Genomic DNA, 18,498 nt, shown 5'->3' with positions numbered 1-18,498 from the left:
ACCCTATTCATTGTCCTTGTAAATGCATAAATATAATATTATTTGAAAGTATTGAAGTAATTTTGGGTGATTTAAAATTTCTTACCTATCCCAGTTATCCCGTAAGATTAACCTGGAAGTTATGTAAAATTTCCCTGGAAAACAAGGAATAGGGTAGTTTCCTTAAAGAAAACGAAAGGCATTGATTGCGATTCGTTACCCACCATTAGTGTATTCATAATATACAAATTATTTGGTTTTAGAAATACCGGTTTAGACGAATGGCAATGGTCAATTTTTATCCTCATTTGAAAAAGGCCACATTGGCGCCCATGCGATGCCACTCCACGTGACGTCACAGGGACCTAGTTTCTATACGAGTAGATAGGAGTTTTACATTGTCTGAGATTACCAATGCATGCATGAGGCACAGAGCTCAGGGAAACATGTCTTAATAATCACTTATTAAATCTGGCTAAGGTCGGAAAGTTTTCTTCGTTTGATAAGGTATTAATAATCATTATTTAAGCCAAGCGCTACCTGCTAGCAGGGTACTCTGCTACCTGCTAGCATCCTGCGTCGTATCAGCGCTCAAAGCCTCGCCCCAAGGTCACCTCACTTGCGGCAACGGGAACCAGAACGACGTCACACGGAATTTTCCCGGCATTCATACTTAGCCGTCGCGTTTTCGCGCGCTTGAAAGTTTTCACTTTTCATTTAATCGCGAAAAATAGATAAAATTCTAAAAGCGTGAAATACGTACTCCAGGAGTAATAATATTTCGATTTAGGCAATAAAATAATAATAGGAAACCACCCTATTATGCATGAATTTTTCTACTTTGATTGACTGGACACCCTGTACAGCATTTTATAACAAAATTTTACGGATGTATAATATTTTGGAGGAGGGAAAGGAAGGGAGCGTGGGGGAATCAGAGGTACATTATTTATGACCATCACTGCTTACAGTAATTTTTACTGCAGAGAAATTTTATGTGCGTGGATAGGAATCGTTTGGCAACCCTGGCAAATTTTCGCCCTGGTCTTTCGTCACACAAGAACTGACGATATGTTTAATTTGTTACGAGTACTTCGCGACTTCATCTCGGCGATCCGGGAATACGTGGAACAAGTGACTCAGAAATCACCTAAGAGGTAGTCGGAACGCAGCTTTACCAAGAAAACCTAAGTGGAAACAAATTAGTATTCGTGAATGAGCGATATTCCCACCACTTTCATTGATAAAACCGTAACTGGAATGAGGAATATGTCTATCGAATCCAAGTGGTGGGTTCAGTGATGTTTCACTCATAAATTCCGCACTATTAATATGCCCATATATTTTCGCTACCTTTGGGGTTGCAAATATTTTGACGTTATTTTAATATTTAACGACAAATGATTTTTTTTACATATCCACAGATATATTTCATTCGATAAAAGTACACATAAGCAATATTGTCACAAATTGAATGCCAAAGAGAAACTCATGACAATTCCAGGCAAGAAATGTTTTATCTCTCCAGCGTAAGACGGTGTAAGAAATTCACACCTCTCCACAAACCCCAAAATTACTCTTTGCACTACACTTGAATGTCCCTGGTTCAGATAGGTCGTTCACGCATTTTTATTAGCCTGGATAAGTGACAATTGTAAAATTCCTGCTTCAATTGAGAGCCTACAACATTCCCCGTCTACAAAGCAATGGTGTGACGAAGAACAGGATATAAAATTTCGGAGAAAGAAGAGCGTCCTTAGCGACCTAACGTAAAAGGGTCCTCGAGGCTCGCGCTGCTTGGAGAGGTCTCGAGTGAGGCATAAAATAGTGCGCGCGAGAAAGGGGGACCTTAATTAAAACAGCCGAACGGGCGACGGAATGAAAATTCAACCCCCAAACCCGAAATTCTGCACTTGGTCTCCTCGGGAGAGACCGACCAAGGATACGAGCCAAGGTCGAGATCTTGGCCTGTACTCCCGGCCGATCCCGGAGTTCAGTGCGTTTCATCCGTTGCATCAACTTTAGTTAGCAAATAAATTGTTGAGGATGACAATTGTTTTCGAAATCGATCGCATTTATAGTGAATGTCAATTATCAATTAATTCGCGATGTCTTTGGTGGAATTGCGACCATAAGATTCACGGTCTATACCCAAAAATATGACGTAGAATTACAATCGGCTGATCCGTACTCCGCACATTTTCATCTGCCTCGGTTTTTCGCACATTACCCCTAACCCAACTTTCATGACCCAAACGAGTATCCAAACTTCTCACATTGCTGTTATCTCTCGTATCTTAAGCAGGTATGCAGTTAGACGTGCCTGGTTCCTTTAAAAAGTTGTTTGTTACCTGTCCGAGGTATATAATTGGCATACCTGTGCAAACCAAAAACGAATATTGACTTTTACTTTCAAGCTTCAATTTTTAATTAGTAGAACATCAATGCTTTAAAATCACAACTTCGCACTATGTCGTGCATTAAGTCACAAATAACAGACTCAAGAACATACCACAAATGTAATTAAATATGTATAATAAATGTTTGTTATGAAGATAGGGATGCCGACTTACAAAACATATTGGAGGGGCCCAAACCGGGAATCTTGCCCCGGGAAATTTTATAAGCAGTGGGTTTTAAGTTTTTTAAGCATTTTAGAAGAGTCATATGATCAACATTAGAATCCTGATAACTCGAATCTCGATATCTGGACACTCCGTGGAAAATCGACAAGCCTGAAACATTTTTTCCTCACACCCATAACGAATTTTTGAGGGGGCTCGGGCCCCCTCAAGGCCCATGGAATCGGCGCCACTGTATGAAGACATATCTTAAATACTCCACGCACAGCCCCCAAATCTAATCGGAACAATTACTTACTGGTCGTTTGCGGAATACAGACGCAGGGATTCGTAGACCTTTTTTCGACCCTTTCTGACGGTCGTAAAATGTGCGCAATACGGATGCGACCATTAAAAGATATCCTGTAGCGTGATTTAATCTACAGGGCGCCAAAATCGGTAACCTTTTCGCGAACAATTATTAGAAACACGATGGGGGATACGAGAAATTATGCTGCTGTTAGCCCCCACTGCCGTAATAAAGATTGAACAAAAACTTAACTTTCGGCGTTGGCATTTGCTTTGTTCCAGCGGCTTTGGCATCTCTTAGCCTGCTATGTATTCCGTAATTCTGTAAGCCCATTCATAAGAAGCACATCAAACAGAGAATGTTTCAATTCTACTTTAACAACTAGGAGGGGGCAAACACAGAAGTTTTATTCCTTGTGATGGAAGTGGCTGTGGAGAGTTGTTGACGTCAGTGTGTGCTTCCACCAAATCACAATCGGCGCCACGACGCACTCTCCTTTCCCTCTTACAAGAAACTGAGATTACTTCATTTGGTTCATTCCCCTTCAGAAAGATATTAATTACACTGTACTCTTAATTTTGATCCCAGTGGCATATTTTACTCACTGAAAATGCATAAACATGCGCTTACTGTAACACATTGGGTAAAATGAATATTTCTTGCCTGGAATCGTCTGGAGTTCTTTCTTTGACATTCAATTTGTGACCATATTGTTTATGTGTACTTTTATTGAATGAAATATATCTGTGGATGTGTCACGAATGGTACTTGTGATGTTCTTTATTCAAGTGGAATGTTGTAAATATTGGGTGCAAAAATGCTAAACCATTCGAAACCTGGTCTATAACTCACAATGGGTTTTTTGATGGGATATAACAGCCGAAAAGAAGTTTTTCTCAACAATTATTGATCCACGCATAAGAATCTTAACACGGTAATGGGGGAATCGGGGCGGAGTCCAAAATCTAGCGTTGCCTCAGATGTCGAGCCGAGGGGAGATTAAATATGGGGTGCGGACGAGTTTCACTATGCTCAACTCCATTTTTATATGTAGTAATCGTAAAATATTCTGGGTGTCCTGATAAAATTTTGAAAAAAAAACGATTTCATGCAGTATATATCTGTTTTCAATAAAATGAAGATCCATGTAATTTTTCTATAATTTTCCGTTTACGCTGCCAGTATTCTAAGCGTGCAAACAATTATTCCTGCGTCAAAATGAACAGCTGCCTTTTTTCAGCCGTATTCACTCCGAAGCTTAATTCCTCTGAAAAAAAATATCATACGCCTTTATAAATTCCCAGAAATGACAAGGAAAAACGAGTAGATGGTAGTTCGCAGGAAGGAAGACTATAAGGCGATTGAGGGAGGAAAAGACAAAGAACAATGCTTGTTCGTAGGGTGAAAAGAGAAAAGTATTTTCAGATTTCGGTGGAATTTAATCGAGTAAGAAAGTGTGGCTTGTAGCTTATAGGACACATCCTTATGTTAGTGTCAGGTTAATGCAGCTTTTCTAAAAACCATGTCTACAATTTGGTCTTTGCTATTGAAAATTTTTGTATAATCCAATTGTTTTCCTGCGATTCATAAATTTGTTTGTGTAGTGGCGGGCCTCCGTCAATGACTATCACAGATTTGAGCTGGTATCCGTGGCCACTACTTTCCGACTTGGGCGTCGTGCAATGGGCACCCAGTGGGCTCCGTTCCAGGAATATTCCTCTGAAAAGAGACGCGATGTGAGGAGGTGGATGGAGGGGGTGAAATTAGGGGGGGAGGGGGAGAGTAGATCAAGTGGAGGTTGGGTGGGTGGGGACATTTTGAAATTGGGAAATTACGGAGGCCGTGGCCGGGAGCCGACACCTGTCCTGGATTCTGGCGGTTGAATATTCTGCGATGCAGTTATTTCCGAGTTCACTATCTTCATCTACGAGTATACGTGCTATCCGGAATGCGCGGTAGCGTAGTATCGACCCTCGCAGGCGCTGGGCTGCACCGAGTCGAATTCGATTGGAATCGAATGAAATGGAAGAAAATTTTACTGCAGCCAGGACTTCAGAAAACTTTACTGCAGCTAGAACTTCAGAAAATTTTACTACATCTAGGACCAGGACTGCATGCGAATCGAATGCATACCTCACGTAACGTCAGGTAATGCAATCGATTCGCGCATCGAAATGCATTCGAATTAATGTCTTTGATGTTGGTATGGTTTCACTGGGACAGGTAATGATGTTTCTGAAGCTCTGGCACCTCATCGTTGACAACATTTTTCGACCTAATTATAATATTCTGCACACGTTAGTGGCCAACGACAGTCTCAAAAGTGAGATTAGAGCAAGTCGAACCACTCACCGACTTCAGGAGTAACATTACCTGGGGAAGAAGTAACACAACAGACATGAAGCGTAGAGCCCAAGCCTAGACGAGCATAAGAATGTAGGCGAGGAATGCGGCGAAGGGTGTTAGGACACCAGACGTTATCAAATAAAAAGGAGATGCTCCAGCGAAGTTCCACCTAGCATTTATTTATTTCCCTTAATGTTCGCGGGAAAAATAAAATCCCATACCTATCCGTTCGGCAAAACATCTCTCTCAATTTACCGTTTCAGTCGGACCTGGAAATATTGTGGGGTTCTTATTTGATGTTCTCCGTGTCGCCCTGAATGAACTATATTCTCAATTGTTTTAGGAATTTAAGCCCAGCGCGCAGATCTTGGTCCAAGGGCGTACCCAGAATAAAAACTAGAGGGTGTGCAAAAAATAAGAACCAGAAAAGGTTATGAAACTAAAATTCCAAGTAAATTATAACGGCGCTTTATTAGTTTTTAGTATTATTTGCTCAGGAAAAATATTTTTCTTTAAATTACATGTTTTATACTAATATCACTTTTCTTGGATTTAAAGAAAATTTGTTCAATAATATCGTTTTTAACTAAATTTACTTTTGCTTCTAAGGGCGGGGGGACAGGTGCCCCTCCTGCCCCCCGCTGGGTACGCCCATGTCTTGTCTCTTACGGCTCCTAGCCTAATTCCTTTAACAACTGCGTAACGCTTTCTGTGCGCCCGTAGCATTTTTTGACGAATAGAGCAACGTTTCTTTGTATTTCATTAAGTTCATTAAGCCATGCGTGTCACTCTACTGATAAAAGCATGGATAATATGAAAATTTACAAGTATAGACATGAAGACTTCGAGATTTAGTGCTGATGGCGGGGGCTTAATATCTCTAATGGGCGGATAGGATGAGAAACGAGGAGATGTAGGAAAGGTAAATGTGGAGCAACATACGCCAGAGAAGAAACCGGTAGATAGGTCATATCACAAAGCAGAGAAACCACCCAGGAAGCACAATGGAGGGGAAAAAGTGATAGAAAACTACGAAGCCCATGGGGTGAATAGGGTAGTTTCCTTCATCAAAGAAAACGAAAGGCATTGGTTGCGATTCGTTACCCACCATTAGTGTATTCATAATATACAAATTATTTGGTTTTAGAAATACCGGTTTAGACGAATGGCAATGGTCCATTTTTATCCTCATTTGAAAACGGCCAGATTGGCGCCCACGCGATGCCACTCCACGTGACGTCACAGGGACCTAGTTTCTATTGGAGTAGATAGGAGTTATACATCGTCTGAGATTACCAATGCATGCATGAGGTGCAGAGCTCAGGGAAACATGTCTTAATAATCACTTATTAAAACTGGCTAAGGTCGGAAAGTTTTCTTCGTTTGATAAGGTATTAATAATCCTTATTTAAGCCAAGCGCTACCAGTTAGCAGGGTACTCAGCTACCCGCTAGCAGCCTGCGTCGTATCAGCGCTCAAGCCTCCCTCAAGGTCACCTCACAGCGCGGCAGCGGGAACGAGAAATACGTCACACGGAGAGATTTCCCGGCATTCATACTTACCCGTCGCGTTTTCGCGCGCTTGAAAATTTTCACTTTTCATTTAATCGCGAAAAATAGATATCGTCATTTAAAAATCTAAATGCGAGAAATACGTACTCAATGAGTAATAATCTTTCGATTTAGGCAATAAAAAAATAATAAGAAACCACCCTATTCTTCGGGAGGATGAAAGTAAGGCAAAAGGATGAAGAACCTCAGGGAACTCATGAAACTAGCTTGCAGGACTGGAGCATACTAGCTTTTGAGTTGCAGTTATACGAACCCGTTATTTCTCGCATTATTAATTGCTTCGGAATTTGAGTTAATTGAACACTCAGCTTGATGCTCCCATCGATAAATTCGGTAGATCTGCAAACCGTCTGCATAATTGAAATCTCTCAAGCATTTTTCAAATCCCCAGGTTGCTCTTTTGTACTTTTTAAATAAAACACTCATGAATGCACCTTGCTTGATAATGTTGAACAATTCCTTATCTATGTACAAGCGGCGAGAGTTCTCGAGAATTATTCCGGCATTAAGAGGACAAGGGATATCAGTGTGAATGAGGAAAATTACAAGCAACGTTAATCTGAGTTTACTGTGCTCGCAGAAAAGAATATATGAATGGCTAAGTTATAACAACACGTATCTCAAAATTTGGCCGGTTTGACACATGGATCATAAACAAAGTGTAATAACATTAAAAAATAGATTTTAAGCAAAAATCAACTCTTTTTTGGCAAGTGCATGCTTCTTTTTCAGTTTTATGCATTTTTGGTTGTTAATTTTAGCGTAAAATTAGAAAAAAATAATTTTTTTTTGCTCTCCTGAAAAGTTGCAATTTTTGAGACGCGTGTTGTTAGAACTTAGCCATCGATATGCCTATACATAATATATATATAATATATATAAAAATATATGAAAGAGAGATGAAAAAGACGATAGTTCGTTTGTCACTTCGACATTCGCTTGAATATTAGCTATCCTTCGTTTTGCTGTTTTTATCAAAACTGGGCCCTAAATTTTATCGCATTATGCACCGTTTCCAAATAAAGCAGGAAAATGAGCATTAAAACCCATCGTTAATTTGAAAGTGCCACGATTAGAAGATTATCATCACCAACTGAATGAAAATATTATGGTAAGGAAGGAATGAGGATGGTATTTGGTGGAATTTCAGTTCACGATTATTAATTACTCATAGAATTTTCGTCTGCGTGTCTTACTCAAACATGTCGTGACACTCGGAGTTCGTACTTATCTCTTATATCTCTCGGTTATGATTGTAAGGATCAGTGGTGAGGTCGCTGAAGCAATCAGTGGTGTCTTCACCATTAGTCTTTCATCTTCCGTTGGAGAAAGATGCATATATTTTAAATGCTGAAAATTACGCCCCTGTCGTCGAATTGTGTATTATTTCAGTTTATTGTAAGTGCATTAGTGGAATCACGTATCAATATGTATGTGGTGTGCCAGGTTCAATTCCAGGTCAAGGCTAGTGCTATTTTTCTTTCTTTTATTAATGTTTGACGACTTAAATTAATGGTTTTAGATTAATCTCTTCATGACATAAAGTGATTAAACACTTAACTTCAATGAATTTATACTCGCTAGACATGGAAAAATGGTGTATTAAATGGTTAAAATAAGCTTTAATAAATCATCTTTAATCCTTCATTACAAAATAAATTTTAATATTAACTATTAAGCTTTAAATGGGGTGGAACGGTATGTAGATGAAGAACTAGCTATCATTAGTGACATTGAATATTTTATAACGTCTACATTTGTAAATGCTCCTACGTCTATGCTGGGTCAATTCCTTACTAACAATAAGCAAAAGAGTTTAGTGTACTTTATTTCCAAGAGATATCTTCCAGATATATTAGTCGTGTTTTCGTAACTCTGAGTTCTTTAGAGGACCAAGTTGGCTAATTATTCTGTCGGCGGCTTGCTTATCTTTCTCAATCTTATCTGGACCCTCTCAGCGCTGCTTTGAAATGAGGGCCTGCTCCATGCCTCCTCTCAGGGTCGGGCTGAGGTTTTCGTCTGGGACCTAACTCCACCTACACAGAGAACGATAAGAACCCAGATATCTGGACTTCATTTGTTCGCTCGTTATTTCTTTCACTTCTAGCCGTTGTGTTTACCCAGCTGGACGGTTGGCTGTGGCCGAACGTGACTTCAGTGAAATGGAAATGGCATTCACGCGGTAACGACCACCCTTCAGTCCGACGGAAGCATGCGCAACATCGCGCTTCCGAGACGCCGGCACCGGCAACTCGTCCACGACGCGACACCGAGGCTGCTCATAATATTATCGTGTGAATTTTACAGAATTTACTCACAAGGAGACATCGCCAAATGATGTTCGGGATATGGATACGGATAAATGCGATGGTGGTTGGCGTAACATGGTGAAACTCCTTCATGATGCACAAAGGTTAAGAAAACACTTAGCTGTTTCACAAAATAAAATATATTGCGACCGGTTTCGATACAGCGTATCATCATCTGGCCAGATGATGATACGCTGTATCGAAACCGGTCGCAATATATTTTATTTTGTGAAACAGCTAAGTGTTATCTTAACCTTTGTGCATCATGGATACGGATGTTATTTTCTGAAACTATATAGGTAAGGTAGAAAAAGTTTCACGGCTTTCTTCCACATAGGCCCGGGTTCGAGAGATATTCGCTTGTGAAGACTTCGCGCAACATGACATCCCTTGAGTAATCGCTGTGGTAAGGCACAATTCGGAGTTTAGTTTAAAATCCATAAATTGATATTAAATTTAAAAAATCGCGAAGTAACTAAATAAAACGAATGGGGATAAAACGTAACGGTGATTTCAAAAATTAGAAGAGAGAAAAACACGGCTGTAGTTAAGAGGTAGCGATTACTCAAGGGATGTCATGCTGCGCGAAGTCTTTACAAGCGAATATCTCTCGAACCCGGGCCCATGTGGAAGAAAGCCGTGATACTTTTTCTACCTTACCAATATAGTTTCAGAAAATAACATCCGTATCCAGATCCTGAACATCACTTTGGCGACGTCTCCTTGTCAGTCATGGGTGCGGTATCTCTTGGTTAACATTTACTTTTATTTATATAGCTTATGGGCGTAACCAGCGAGGGGCAGGGGGGGGGGCAGCTACCCCCCAGAAGCAAAAATCGCAAATTGACAAATGGGGAATCAGCGATCAAAGGAGGAAAAAATAAAGACTTCGGGTGGCCGAAGCCTGGCTTGATCCGCCGTAGGGCCTAGAAGGGAACACGTGCGAAGATTTTACCCCATTGGTCCACCTCTCCTGTACTTCTCATCAAGTCTGGAATCGGTGCATGGGCATACCCAGCGAGGGGCAGGAGGGGGCAGCTGCCCCCTCCTAAAAGCAAAGATCGCAAAAGTCTTTAAGCAAAATCGGCACTGAATTGAAACGAAAGCATTCAACAAATTTTCTTGAAACCCACGAAAAATGATTTGTATTGGTATAAGATATGTAACTAAAATAAAACTATTTTTTCAAATGTCACATCTTGACCCCCCCGTTAAGATCCTGGGTACGCCCTTGGCTTGGAGATATATTTTTGAGGTGTGGGTGTGGAGAAGGTTGGAGAGAGTGAAGTGGGTGGATAAAGGGAGGAATGGAGAGATGCTGGAAAGAGTTGAGGAGGAAAGAACATTATTTAGAACTATACGAAAGAGCAGTGGCGCCGACTCCATGGGGCCCGAGCCCCCTCAAAAATTCGCTACGGGTGTGAGGAAAAAATGTGTCAGGCTTGTCGATTTTCCCCGGAGTGTCCATATATCGAGTTTCGAGTTATCAGGTTCTAATGTTGATCATATGACTCTTCTAAAATGCTTTAAAAAACTTAGAACTCACTACTTATAAAATTTCCCGGGGCAAGATCCCCGGTTTGGGCCGCCCCAATATTTTTTGGTAGTCCGCATCCCTGCGAAAGAGAAAGGGGAATTGGATCGGGCATATTTTAAGAGGGAAGGGGATTTTGAGCATAGAAGTCGAGGAAACAGTGGAAGGAGAAGAGATAAGAAGAGGGATGAAGACGCAATGAGGTTAAAAAGAAGGTGTAAGGGAGCCAAAGAAGAGGTTTTGGACAGGAGGAGGTGGAGACAACATAATGCTTGCGACCTGCCTGTGGGCATGCTAGTGGGCAGTAAACCAGTTGATAATGGTGATAGCTCTGAAATTAATTTTTAATATCCAGTATTCAATTCGCGCCGTGTAGATTATCGGCGGGAAAGGAGGAGCGCCATTCGCCACAAAAATTAAATCCCTTCGCCTCCGTGTGCCGCCATCAAATACTAAAGTCAGCCTACAGGTACAAATAGTGTAATAGTGACTCATGCGTGTCACTAAAATGTGACGCATCACTCCCGCTCCCCTGGTCTATTTTTTGACCCATCCCTTGCTTAAAATTTTTGTTTTTACCTCAAAAATACATCTCCGAGCTCTTAATTTGGGAAATCAAAACTTTCACCGCAGTAGTAAAAGACATTAGGGTAGTTTCCTTCATCAAAGAAAACGAGAGGCATTGATTGCGATTCGTTGCCCACCATTAGTGTATTTATTATATACATTTTATTTGGCTATAAAAATCCCAGTTTAGATGAATGTTAATGGTCAATTTTAACCTCATTTGAAAAAAGCCAGATTGGCGCCCATGCCTTGCCAATCCACGTGACGTCACAGGGACCTAGTTTCTATACGATTAGATGCGAGTTTTACATCGTCTGAGATTACCAATGCATGCATGAGGCACAGAGGTCAGGGAAACATCTCTTAATAATCACCCATTAAAATTACCTATGATCGGAAAGTTTCCTTCGTTTGATAGGGTATTAATAATCGTATTTAAGGCAAGTGCTGCAGGCTGCTAGCAGGGTACTCAACTCTACCGCCATGCACGGCAGCAAGCAGCCTGCATCGTAGCGGCGTTCATAGCCTCGCACCCAGGTGGCCTCACACAGCAGAAGCCTGACGTCATACGGGCTTTCCCCAGCATTCATTCTTAGCCGTCGCGTTTTCGCGCAGTTGAAAAATTTCACTTTTCATTTAATCACGAAAAATAGATATCGTCATTTCAAAATCTAAAAACGTGAAATACGTACTCCTGGAGTAATAATCTCTAGATTTAGGCAATAAAAAATAATAGGAAACTACCCTATTATATGACCATCTTGCTTCCTTTCTCTAGACGCGAATCTAAGCGGGGAAACTCGGGGATATCTAAGAACGCTGAAGTTTGCCCAATAATCGAAACTTCTACCATTTCTGACGGAGACTGGTCGGAGGAGCTAATGCCCCGTTCACACTACGTCCTTTTTACGCCGGTTAGCCCCGACCATGGTTACAAAACGAGGTGTGAACGCAAGTTCCCGTTAACCGTGGTTGGGATTCTGACCACCGTTTTCCGACCATGGTTGGCGGTAGTTCATGCGTGTGTGAACGCAAGTTGGTTAAAAGCTGGTTAGAAAAAGAAGAAGGCGAAGCAGCAACGAAGTGGGATAGGAGGAAAGAAAACAGAAAATAAAGTTTCGAAGAGGAGACGGCCGTTATTGTTGAATTATATTCGTCAGAATTAATTCAAAGGAAAGTGCTATTGATTCATTCCGTAATGTGTTGTATAGTATGAGATTTTAAACCTGATTTAAGTTATGCGATATACTTTATAGTTCGTGGTGAATTAGCTATTAGCTCGTATTGTATTGTATACGGACAGATTGAATAATCTATATTAATATTTTGCTAGAATTAAGTAAAATGTGCGAAACTACCATAATAAAAATCCGAAGGTCACAATGATTTTAATGTTTTGGTAAGAGTTCTTTGTCCCAGTTTGAAAAAGATCACTTATGTTCATCCTTGAACAAAAGTTCTTCCCATATCAATATAAAGTATCAGGCTAACGGCTAGTCAGATGTAACGATAGAAAATAAATTTAGAAACGTCGGGTGATACGACATATCGCAAAAATTACCACGTTCTCTCTCTTATTTCATAAGTTAAATTTCAACAATCGTCACATTTCTGCAAGTTATTCGTCCACATTTGAAGAAGAGGTAAAAGAGTTTTAATTTACGGTATAGCATCAGATTGGATCATGTCCTTTGTCAAAGTCAGAAAACAATAATAGCTAAGAATGTAATGCAGCGAAAAGTGTATATCCATCCCAAATCACAAGTGTCTCAAATTGAGGCTCAAGTCTCAAGATTAGGTCCTCGATTTTCTTCACCTACATCAATGATTTGTCGACACATCCGAATCAAGGGCAAGTAGTAGTATATGTTGTTGATATCAACCTAATTATCAGTAATATTCGCTTTCATTCGTATTAAATAGAGCAGTAGAAGAATTCAAGCCACACTATGGATGAAATGATTAGTTGGACGAACACATTTGAATTACCTTCTACGTAGCAAGGAACAATGATTGTCGACGCTGGAATGCAATTTTTAATTCATAAGCAGCTCATAATATGCACATATGTTTAAATTCATCATCAATATCATTGCAATTAACACAAGAACTTTTCCCTGCACATTCTATATTTCCTTCCAACAAGTTATTCGCTCTTGTCAATTCATTTTTCACTTGGAATTACTCTACCACTCATCAGATGTCGCCAGGGTCTAACCATAGTTGAGTGTGAACGCGCGTTGGTTCTGACGTCATCTTACGCTGGTTAAGAAAGATGGTAATGTGAACGGGGCATAAGGGAGAGTGGACAGGAGGCTGAGATAAGATAGGCTGAGATGAAGTCTCAAATTGGATATTGCGATATGATCTTTTCATTATATATGCTGATGGTGGCGATATATCATGCGTATAATGTTATTTCGGTGCTCCTACTATCACGATAATTGTGAAAATCTCATTACGATACATATTCATAATTGTGATATGTCGTGAAAAATCTTTGTCTTATCATGAATTATCTAGATCATCAGTCGACGACATATCGTGAGTTTACTATTCAACGTTGCCTCCGCGATGTTTCAAAATATCGCGAACGATATATCGCCTGGGCCCAGGTTGAGGATAGACTAGCGCGATCCAGCCATTGCCGTTTCACTCCCTGCCTCTCCAATTGAATTAGGGGCGTTCTTTCGGACCCAACATCGTATTTGATCGCAATAATTCGACAGATGGAAGGGAAAGTTAATCGACGACAAAAAAATATCTCCTCATCTGTCCGCCCTCACGAAATTTCGAAGCAAGAAAACGTAAAAGTTGCCACCCACTTTTCATGAGTTGGTGACGTCATTAGAATTCTGGTTCATTCACTCGTTCCGGGTGAATTTTTCATTGATAAAAGGAATCGCTAAAAAATCAACGAAACACGTGATGACGGGGCTTTTTTATTGGAATCGCAGGAGAAGTGGGAGACAGATCTTAAAGTATCTTTATTTTTCAAACTACCACAATAGATAAATTAAGAAAATGGTGAACGAGTCCAATGTACTGTCCTTGGAATTTAGGCTCTAATTGTCGCTTTAAAAATATCCAATACGAAGACCAGATTGGCTGCTTTTATCTCATATGACAAACGTAAACAAATACGCAAATTTTTCTTTTCTCCGCCTCACGCCTATAGTGGCAGCTTGCGGGGTACTATGCAGACGTACTTAAAATATATTACTAATATATCATTCAGATTGGCGACGAACGCGGAGATAGCAGATAAATTAGAAACAGATGAAGTCTTTCCATCCATTCCTCTTGGAAGGGTTAGTCAACAGGTGAAATATCTCCTCTTGAGTATTCCGGCGCGAATTGTCATGCGTTCGTAATTTTTAAGTTGTTTGATGTCAGTGGTACATTCTCTGAAGAGGAGATGCCAAGGAGAGCATGTGCTATTTTCAACAACAAAGGTTCAAAGTTAGTGGCAAATTCTTATTCTTTTCTCTTACTTACAGATAGAGTAGACTAGTCTTTTTAACTATAGCGAGAAGAATATCCCGTAAGAAATGACCTGACGAGTCGTATAGACGAGATGTATATGACGCGGCGGTAATTTTCAAAGTAATATGATTAATAATAATTATCAATTGTATGCTTTATCCAATTACGATAAAATTCACCATGCATAAATCTTTTGGCTTACTCGGGATTCGAAACCGGATTGGTGGTCAGGTAATGCTGCCAATTACACCAACCAACCATGTTCTTCATAGGTGAATCTCTGATGAATATCTGAGTTCGAATCCCGGCTATGCCAAATGATTTTTGCATGGCGAATTACATCCTCGACGCATAAAGCATTGCTTAAACTTGGTGTACAACATTGGTTTCAGATAAAAAACAAATGTTATGGTTTAACTCTCATCGCTGACTTAGCTATTACCCAAGTTCTCAGTTACTCATGTCACATAGGGAATTATGCGTGGGGTGCATGGGACAATTCTCTGAAAATACTCTTAAAAAAATTGATAAGGAAGTTCTTAGAAACGTACCTAATAGAAGTAGCTGTACGGTTGTTTTTTTAGACAGTGAAGTCTATTCACAATGAAGGCCTTTAAGAAGAGGCGCAACGTTCTTTACCAGAAAGATAAACAAAGATACCCTATTTCCCCTTAATTTTATTATAGCATCTTACAACACGTGTTTCGATTGCTTGAAAATCATCATCAGGTACTATGTCAGTTCACCACCGAAAACAATTTGATTCAATGAATTACAGTAATTGTATGAAGTGGCATCCAAATCGGATGTTTAACCCCTCAAGCGCGGCGGGCATTTATTTAAATCCCATCCCAGCGGCCGGATGAGATTAAGATGACTTCACCTTATTGGCATACTATCATTCAATAATTTATATCTTTCATAATATACGATCAGTATCGTAAAAATTTTTTGTTAACTTGCATAATGTAGTGCGCTACTATATAATAATTTTTCGAGCGATTTGAATAAATATAGGCGTTGAGTTTTTCGACCGAAGTCGTCAATGTGCTGGTTTAAAACGGAATTTCATCGAATATTTTTAAAAAATCCTGAAGGCATAAAGTCGTTATGAATATTTTATTGGAGAGGGAAAGCATTTCTTCAAAAGATAGAGCAATTTGTTTTAATCTAAAATACAATATCTGGCGGAGAAAAAAAATTATATACAGTAGGTCAGGAAGCGTACTGGGTACGCATGACGGCGTTGAGGGGTTAAATTGCTCTACCATCATTTGTGTGGTTATCTGTCCCAGATCATCTTTCAATTTTTTCTTTTGTGGATGTAATAGATCCACCATTCGTATGTTCGTATGATACCCATTCGTATGGCAAATTAACAGCAAGGAATGCGTTAGGAATTGCTACCTGTTACGAGAGATTCAGGAAGGTCCGCACTGAAAACACAAGGGAAAGTATCAGGCACAGTGGCGGAGGGGAGGGCAAACGGGGCTTTAGCCTTCCCCTTGGGTATCTAATTTTCACTGGATAGAATGGTAATTTTGTTCGGACTCCCACCACTGCTGGGAGATTACCACCTACTTACCCTCCCTTGTCGCTATCCTGGATCCGCCACTGATCAGGCATAATCAATTCCGTAAAGAACGACATATTTTATCATTCGCGGTAGTCCAGCTGCTACAGTGGTCGACTCCTGCGTGGGGGACTACGGAGTGCAGCTCTCACGTGTTCGGTTTTTATGACATCTTTAAATTTTTTGTTTTAGGAATGTAATAGATCCACCATTCTTTCCATAGTATGCCCTGAAAATGTTACTTTTCTGCGTGATGATATTTTTTCTTTGGGTAGTAAATACTCAATGAATATAGTTGGAATAAAGATAAATACTGCCGCAGTCATACCAACGAATGTCAAAAGTCTACTGAATAATACTGTGGGAATACCAATGAATACGGAAGAAATGCTGCCGGGTAGTATTCCTGAGACTCAGTGGGAATACTCTAGAAATAAAAGGAATAGGAAGGGTGATAAATACCTTAGCAACACTGTTGTCGTTTACCTCGGGTACTTCGTCTTTCACAAAAATTATACCTCTACAGACAGAAGATGAATTGTCACTTTCAGTAACTCTTTCCTTTGTTCATCGATTCCCTCTTCTCGTTTGTATTCCCAGATACTATATAACTCCATGTAACACTTTGTGACACTGTAATTTTTATTACTTTTGAATGCGATTTTATTTTCATACAATAAACTTAATTCCGAATACTCTCCGTAAAATCTAATCTTATCGTTCCATTCATGAAAATTCGAAATGGGTTACTATTATCTCACTTGAAAAATTTTGGCTTTCTCTAAAACTCGTCATTCTAATATTTACCGATCATCTAAGTGGAACTCGGACGGCAGGGAATACCTCTTCTCTAATCGCCAGTTAATGTTACCATGGAATTTTAGACTATTGTTGAGGAATATTCTTGTTCACTGTTCAGTAATTAAATAGTGATTGCTTAGGAAATAAAGGTATTGTTGTAACGACACGACCCCTTCGATCATGCTAATGGTATATACGTTGTTGGGCCAAAATATTTTTTCAACATCAAACCTTTCGCGTGCGCATTACCCAACAACGCTCGAAAACCATGTTGTTTACGTGCTTCTCCGGTGAAAACATACCGTGTGACGTCAGTGGTCTGGGTTCATCCTGGGATGTACTGCCCCGGTGGTGAGGTGGGTAGATGGGCCAATCTGTTAGTACACATGTGTAATCCAGTTAAAATGACGATTGACGCTTTTGAAGACTATGCTATCATGTAATTAACCCGCTGAAACTAATTGCAAGAGAATAGTAATGGAGTACTAATCGAATTTTTCTTACCAGACGGAAATGGATAGGGGCTATCGGGGAGTTGTGGCCGACAGTAATATAATTGCCACGCCTTGTCACCCGTAATTGAAAATCCCCTTATTTTCCCCCTAAAAATTGCAAAACAAATGATTGGTATCGAATGTTCTGAGTAGGGAATGTAATAAATTATTCTTAAGGTGGAAAAATTCTAGGGAAAGCTTACATCTACATCCTTAAAATTTATACAATTATCGGGGAGCACCTCATCTCTTTCAATGGATCATAGTTCACATGGTAAACCTAGCCACGCTTAGTTTAAAGGTGAAATCGTACCCTTTCATAAATACCACATTCAAAGAGGCTGAAATTCAGTTCTTATCACGAATATCAACGATTCCAATACACTAAAAAGCAGCAAGAAAAATATCAAAATACATTTAGATGAAATGCATTTTTGTGACTTGCGTTAATGAACTCACAATCAGTGGTGGACCTAATGTTATAATTACCTTGACGAGTGGATCCCCTGATGAACAAACAAACCGATGCTATCATCCAGTGCTTCGATGCGAACGTCACTCACACTTTTATCAAATGTATAAAGAAATGTAATTATGCGTTAAGATGGAGTTGTCGCACTCAAAGGAGCTCTACCTTGACGAGTGGAAACCCCGATGAATAAACAAAGCGATGCTGTCATCCGGTGCTTCGAAGCGAACGTCACTCACACTTTTATCAAGCGTATAAAAAAATGTAATTGTGCGTAAGGATGGAGCTGTCGCGCTCAACGGAATGCGAACAGTATCACATAAACAAAATCACACGCATTCACACGAGCGCTGCATAAACAAACGCGATCACCCAGGAGACGGACTTGCAGTGTTGTGGCGCGTCGACTGCGAAATCTCACTGTGTGTCGGCACGTGGTTCGTCTTCTTTGGAGGCGCGTGGGAGGGGAGGGTTTGAAGGGTGCCCGAGGGAGATAGC

General features: G+C 40.1%; 1 protein-coding gene across 1 annotated transcript in view; it reads right to left on the bottom strand.

Moving 5' to 3' along the window:
• Nucleotides 1-18,102, bottom strand: part of LOC124157900 (atrophin-1-like) — a 79,670-nt gene extending 61,568 nt beyond the window's left edge. The window contains exons 1-3 of the mRNA XM_046532972.1: nt 18,021-18,102; nt 17,542-17,639; nt 17,340-17,411 (exon numbers count right to left, since the gene is read on the bottom strand). The gene's annotated coding sequence lies outside the window, so the exon portion shown is untranslated. The remainder of the gene's footprint in view (nt 1-17,339; nt 17,412-17,541; nt 17,640-18,020) is intronic.
• Between the last annotated feature and the right edge of the window lie 396 nt (nt 18,103-18,498).

The sequence above is a fragment of the Ischnura elegans genome, chromosome 4 (assembly GCF_921293095.1).
Source record: "Ischnura elegans chromosome 4, ioIscEleg1.1, whole genome shotgun sequence".
Lineage (NCBI taxonomy): Eukaryota > Metazoa > Arthropoda > Insecta > Odonata > Coenagrionidae > Ischnura > Ischnura elegans.
The sequence above is the reverse complement of the archived record's forward strand: the minus strand, read 5'-3'. Positions and strand labels throughout refer to the sequence as shown.